Below are 7,849 nucleotides of genomic sequence, written 5' to 3'. Positions count from 1 at the left end.
CTCTGATATTGTATTTCGAATTTGTACTTAAGCTTTGTTGAGCTCGCTATTTCTTAGTTTGTCGAGCTCGACCCCAGTTTTACTAAGTTCAATTTGCTTGCAATACAATCATTTGATTTGTTATTCATTACTTATCGTTATTATTAAGCTTATTTTGATTCTATTACGACGAATTCTTGAGATCTATATAAATATAAATAAATACAATACACAAGTATGATATATAGTTTCGTGATTATTGAGGGATCGAATCCGGCATCAACAATTTGGCGCTGTCTGTGGGAAATTCTATCAAGAATTCTAACCTCAAAGAATTGAGCTAAGCTCGATTTCGAAAAATATGGCTCACGAAAACGAACAAATCGAGATGAATCCAGGGGTCACCTCCGAGATAAAAATTCTTCTTAAAACTCTAGTCAAGAAAATCGTGAATTTCAGAGGTCCACTAAGGTAACTTTGGAATATTTGACCACCAAGCAGGCCGCACTCAGGGCCGATTACGACGCTGACAAGGTTGCGGCTGCTACTGCGGGCTCGTCATCTCATCAGGTCGGAGAGAGAGGTGGGGGACGAGCTCTCCCAACTGTGACCAATTTGGATTTCTCTAGAATCCTGGTCACCCGACTAGAGCATGTTCTTCCTACCCCGTGTTCCAGCCCTGAATGAAATTGCAATCCGGGCTCGTCACCCAAACTGCTCAGCCGAGCTCGAGCAGGCTTCCACCTCCACCTCTTGGAGCTCCAACAGCTCGACCAGGGATCTATGGAGCAATTTCCATCAGGAATTGGAACTCCTAGTGAACCGAGCTCGTTGAGCGCCGCATGAGCATCAACTCGTCGAGGGAAGCCCCCAATGTCCACTGACCCTGCAATAAACTTGATAGACATTCCAGCTAGGAATCAGTCTGATCCCGCAGTGGAGATACCAATGTCACCAAAATGACCACAGAAGGAATTGAGATCGCGACCACTAGGTCCGAGCCAGCCAAAATGGAAGCTTTTCGCAAGATGATAGAGGACAGATTCTGAGCTATACACTCCAAGATGCACTCAGCAACCAATTCGGCCTTGAAATCGATTGCATAGTGGCTGAAACGAACGAACCCCTTTCGCCCACAACATAAGCAGGGTTAAGATCGGAGACGCTAGAAAAGTCAGACTCCCGAAATATTCTAGAACGACCAACCCGAAGTCCCATATGACAGCATTCTGTATTGCTATGGGCTGAGCTCACCTCTACGAGCATGAGCTGGAAGTCGGCTACAGTCAGTTGTTCGCTGAGAACCTGATTGTAGCTGCGCTGGACTTGTTCTCAATACTTGAGGAGGGCTCGATCAAAAAATTTCAAAAAACATTGACTGAGTTCCTCAAGCACTACTCCATGCTCGTCGAGGATGAAACGACCATGGCTAATCTGTGGAACACACAGCAGACTGACTCCGAGACCCTCAAGAGTTACATGACCCATTTCAAGAGCTTCATGGTGAAAATCTCGAATATCGACAACGATTCGGCCTTAACAGCCTTGAAGAATAGCCTCTAGCATGACTCTTATTTCCGTGAGGAAATGACAGTCAACATGCCACCTACCATCGAAGGTGCGATCCATCGAGCATCTAATTTTGTAAAGGCTAAAGAAGCGATGAGCATTTTGGAATGGGAATTGATTTTCGGCCCGATTCACGATTCCAAACGATCCACTCACGTGTTGACACGTGGCAACAAACTGCCACGTGTCAACACGTGAGTGGATCGTTTGGAATCGTGAATCGGGCCGTATAGCATTGCTCTTTTGGAATAGAGGCATAACGGCAAGAAAGCCCCTCAATGGATGTCCACCTCTGAAAGTTCACAATCTCAAGGAGGAGGACACAACAAGAAAGGTAATGCCACATCCAAGAATGCCGATGCCCCACCTAGTTTTGCATTCAACGTGATCCGGAGGCTAAAAAAATGGACCTGTGATCCGGATGCTTATTGTGAATTTCACAAAAGCAACGGGCATGGCACCCTCAATTGCGAGACAAAGATGAAAGTTTTGGCTTCACTAAAGGCGAGTTGAAAGTAATCAACTTAGGACCCCCCCTAAGAATAAAAACTTCAACTCAAAGCCTCGTGGGAACCCCTTTCCCGGTAAGAGAGGAAGATACGCAATCTGACCCACAAACAAAACCAAGAATCGACTGTATCATAAGAGGATTGAAGTTTTGTAGGGAATCAATTAATTCCATCAAAGAATACCAACGTAAGCTCAAAAACACTCCTCAAGCACCCGAATTAGGAGAGATCAGGAAGAATCTTTGATCACCTTCAAGGACAGCGAAGCAAGGAGATTAGTCACGCTCACGCCTTACGACGATGCACTAGTAATTGATTTAGATGTGTCAACCTGCATCGTAGCACACATCTTGATTGATGGGGGAAGCCTTGTGGACGCAATCTTCATAAGCACTCTGAAGAAAATGAACATCGAAGATTCCAACGTCAAACGGGAATCCACCGAGCTGACTTGCTTCACTGGATTGGTAACACCATCTATGGGAGTAATGAAGCTTCCCGTCAAGGCAGCCGAAATCAAGAAGATTTTCAAATTTGTGCTCCTCGACTGCCTGTCTCCATTCAACATAATAATGGGACGACCATGGATCCACGACATGAAGGTTGTGCCATCCACTTACCACTAGTGTATTCATTTTCCAACTCCAGAATGGGTCAAGGAAATACGTGATAGTCAGGAAGCATCTAGAATATGCTACATGAGCAACCACAAATTGAAAACAGAAGAAACCGGTGGCAGTCAATAGCAATTAATGACCATCGTCGATGCCGCATCTACTCGTGACATAAAAGCGGAAGAAGAACGTTCGGAAGAACAAGATTCCCCACATCTTGAGTTAACCACCCAGATTCAACTCGATGACGCCAATCCCGAGCATCGCGTCAAGATCGAAGCCAAGCTGAAAGGAAGCCTAAGATGAGAGATAATAACATTCTTGAAAAGAAATAAGAAAACTTTTGCATGGACCACTGAGGACATACCGGACATAAGCATCAAAGTTTCATCTCATCAACTCAACTTCAATTCAAGCTTCAAGCCTATAAAACATAAAAGAAGGAAATTGGGACCAGATAGGGCCAAGGTCATCAACGACGAAGTAGATCAACTTCTGAACGTTGGATCAATCCGAGAGGTAAAATACCCAGATTGGTTAACCAACACAGTCGTACTAAAGGAAAAGAACAGAAAGTGGCGTGTCAGCATCGACTTTACCGATCTAAACAAAGCATGTCCCAAGAACAACTTCCATTTACCACTCATCGATCAACTTGTCAAAGCCACAACAGGACATAAAATGTTGTCTTTCATGGATGCCTTTTTCAGGATACAACTAAATCCTTATGCACCCCGAGGACCAAGAAAAACGGCTTTTATCACAGATCGATGGATCTATTGCCATAAAGTAATGTCCTTCGGTCTAAAAAACGCCAGTGCAACATATCGGAGACTTGTAAATAAAATGCTCGCCGAAAAAATTGACAACAATATGGAAGTTTATATCGATGACATGTTGGTTAAATCACTCCGGGAGACGGACCACGTTGTGCATTTAAAGGAATGCTTCAAAATACTAAACAAGTATAAAATGAAGTTGAACCCGACTAAATGATCGTTCTGAGTTTCTTTTGGAAAATTTATCGGATGACCGGAAGAATCGCGGCACTAAACCGATTCATATCCCACTCAATCGACAAATGCTTACCCTTTTATAGCTTACTCAAGGGAAATAAGAAGGCCGAATGGAACGAAAAATGTGAAGAAGCATTCGCTCAACTGAAAGAATACTTAGCCACTCCACCAATTATGGCCAAGCCCGTAGATGGGGAACCTCTCTACCTATATGTCACAGTTTCCAACACACCTGTAAATAGCGTATTATTACGAGATGATCGTGGAGACCAAAAGCCAGTCTTCTATATAAGAAAATCCCTCGGCAACGCCGAAACAAGGTCCTGCTATGGAGAAATTAGCTCTAACAGTTGTCACGACCGCTAGGAAACTAAGACCATAGTTTCAGTCACATACGATCATCGTGATGACCACTCAACCCCTGAGAACCTTTCTTCATAGCTCAAATCAGTCTGGGAGATTGACCAAATGGGCAATTGAACTCAGCGAGTATGACATCGAATTTCGAGCAAGGACATGTGCAAAATCACCAAGTTCTGGAAGATTTCCTTGTAGAACTACCCCGGGATGAGCCCGAAGCCAAATTTGAGGACATAATTTGGACCTTGAAAGTGGATGGTGCTTCTTTGAAAAAGGGAACCGAAATAGGTATCCACATGGTATCACCCCATGGCGAAGTGATCGAAAAATCGTTCTGACTCGACTTCACTGCCTCAAACAACGAAACCGAGTACGAAGCCTTCATCGCAGGAATACAATTAGCAAAAGCACGTGGCGCCAAAAAAGTAAGTGCGTACTATGACTCACAACTCATCGCCAACTAGTTTAGCAGGGAGTTTGAAACATGTGATGAGCTAATAAGGCTTACATGAAGATAATTTGAGAATTGGCAATAAATTTTGATGTCTTCAAACACACCATAATCCCTAGAGGAGATAATACGTTCGCCGACACATTGGGTGCGCTGGCTTCGACATCTGACCCGTAACTCACTCGGATCATCCCGGTAGAGGTAATCAAACAACTTTATATCGTCATTATCATTAATAACATATTGAAAATAGAAGTGGGGGACTAGAGAGGCGAGATCTTAAAGTACATCACTAATGGAGATACTCCGAACGATAAGCAAAAGAGGCGCAAATTGAAACAAATTTGCACCAGATTTTGCATACTCGATGTTGTCATTTTCAAGAGAAGTTTCTCCGGTCCTTACCTTCGATGCGTCTTTAAGGGTGAATCGACTCACATTCTCTGTGAGGTACACGAAGGAGGATGCGGGAACCATGCTTGAGAAAGAGCCTTAACATTCAAAATCAAAATGCAAGACTATTTTTTTACCTACAATGATCGAAGATTGTGAAAAACGCTCCCGACGCTGCGCAAAATGCCAAAAACATGACCGAGACTAGGTGTAATTCCTCTGACCACGCAAAATGAAGAAATAAAAACATCGGAGTTTGATGTCGTTGTTCTGTACATTTACTAAGTAGCTTGTTTGTGTAACATGTGTTTTCATTTGACTAATATAGATGTATTTTTATTTAATCATTTCTTGTTATTCTGTTTTGGGCCAACCTATTTTTTTTCTCTATGAAAATAAATATGGCGAAATCCACTTCCTATTTTATCAAACCTTGAAATGTAAATGGTTCTTATAAGCATTTGGGATTGCATAGAGTATGCGGTTCGTGGGACGGGTATTGGCTCACTGAGAGTTTACTTCACGACGGAGATGCCATTTTTGGAGGCTTGGCCTATTGAGGTTGAACAATGTGCAATGAACGAAGAGAGTTAATTATCATAAAGCTTTTATCTTATACTTTTATGGTTGCGGTGTAAAGGAATAAATAAGAATGGTTACAGGTGTTTGGCAACAAAAAGACATGCTTTGTTTACTTTGTTATTATTTGCTCTTCTTTTCTTTTTTGTTCTGATTTTTGGTATATAAAAATCTACCATTGCCCATTTCATTAAAACCCAAACCAAATTGTATATTCACATATCGTATAGAGCTCCATTTTGTAAAAAAACAAAAGAGTCCATTCAATGGAGGCCATGAGGAAAAGACTGTCTCACATATCATATAAGTCTTTGATGATGAACCATTTGATTTTTTTAGCATAAATATTGAAGAAATTATGTCTTCTATGTCAATAAATCATGTCATTTGTTGATAATTATGTCAACAAATTGTGTCGATTATTAACATCTATGTTGAGAGCTAAAATAATAATATATATAAAAATTATAGTGTAGTAACCCTCTTTTTTGGAATTTAACAACGTATAAATCAACAATAATCGGTCCAAATATAATTCCTGATTTTATTGTTTTAAGTGCTTGATCTAACTTCATGTTGAACACTCTTGTTGTTATATCATGTCTATTTTCTACTTTTTGTCCAAGAATTATAGATAATGCTCTTTTAATTTCGGGCCATTTTGGATTGCATGTAAATGTTACAAATAAATCAAGATTTTCATATTTTCTACAAATTACCATCGCATCTTGATAATTTTGCATAATATATCTAGGACTTCCAGTGTGACTTGATGGAAGAATAATTCTCTTTCATCGTTATCTCCTCTTATAATAGCATCTTGTATAGCTTGATATATTTCTGACTTCAAATTTTGTTGATTTTTTCATACAAAATCTAATTGATCTTCTTCTACATAGGCAAAGGCGACGACTAAATATTGTTGAAACAATCTACCACTTCTTAGTATAGTATTCTTATGATTATGATGTTGTTGTATTTGGTAGCAATATACAACTCTCATTGGAATTCTTTTCCGTATAGGTTTTTTCTTTAAATGATCAATATTTCACTTTAAATTTGGTATGTATCTATCTTCCCCATATGGAATGAGTAACAGATATTACAATGGCATATATGAGGGATGTAATTTCGTGATTCTTTGTAGATTATTTGATTTTGTTTCAACTATGATATCTTTTCCCGTTTCATAATCTCCAACGTCACTAACTATCAATCCACGAATGTCATTTAATGTTGGTAAGTCATATTGATTAGAATCAGAATTTCTACGACCTAAAAGTCAAAGTCTTATACATGCAATATTTGTTGCTTTACATATATCTCTTATAGTTCTAAAAATAACATATGAAGATTCCGTAATTAATCTTGAAGAGTCATCAAATGAAAGTGTTGACATTCTATTTTGGATTTCATTCTCTGTGTCAATAGGTAATAAAGATCCCAATAAATGATGCATTTGACCACATATTTTAAAAATATATGGACCATGAGAGCTATTTATGTTTAAATTTATATTTGCTTCAAAAAATGTAAAAGCCATCATTGAATTCAATGTGCGAATGTTTTTTTTTTCGTTTTCAGTATACACTTTCTGGTGCTATTCTAGTGATATTGGTGCTACTTCTTGCGGTTTTATTTTCATATTACAATTTTGTGTTGTTCTTGTTGGACTGTAATGGGATGAAGTCGATGGTCTAGAAGTAGGGTTTGAAATTTCAGTATCTAAGTATTTAGTATTTCTCAGCATAATATTGTATTTAGACTATTTATATGTTCTTTGACCATGATCATATAAAAAAAATATTTATATGTTCTCTACGCATACGCATGACTTATAAATTTCAACGAAAAGAACATGACATAATAGTGGTTAGTTCAAGAACCAAGAGTGAATGCAATAACATATATATATATATATATATATATATATATATATATATATAATGTGTTTTAGTAAAATGTCGAGTTTAACCTTTGATTTTCAAAAATGTCGAGTTCATACCTTTTGTTTAACTAAAATGACGAATTTTTTTTCTGAAATGAATAATAGTATCACAAATCTCCATTTCATTGATATTAACTCTTATATAAGAAAAATATAATCAAATACAAAGTAATACCCTAACTTCCAAATTCCCAATTTTAAAATAAAAATAGCCTTAAATTGAAGTTAAATAATAAAATTCATATCTCCCAAGAGACGACTTCATTCTGTGTTCAAATTGCAACTCTAAATCCTGGATTCTCTATTCGAATATGTGATTTTGATGACTATCATCTGCCGATTTTTACCCATTTGTCTTTTTCTGTGTTCTTCACGACTAAGAGACAGCTGTTTATATTTTAGTTTTTAAATAAATTACATATATGGCGTAA

This window comes from Urtica dioica, chromosome 9, assembly GCF_054948205.1.
Source record: "Urtica dioica subsp. dioica isolate 48M chromosome 9, U.dioica_male_clone48M_v1_H2, whole genome shotgun sequence".
NCBI lineage: Eukaryota > Viridiplantae > Streptophyta > Magnoliopsida > Rosales > Urticaceae > Urtica > Urtica dioica.
This window is presented reverse-complemented; position numbering follows the sequence as displayed.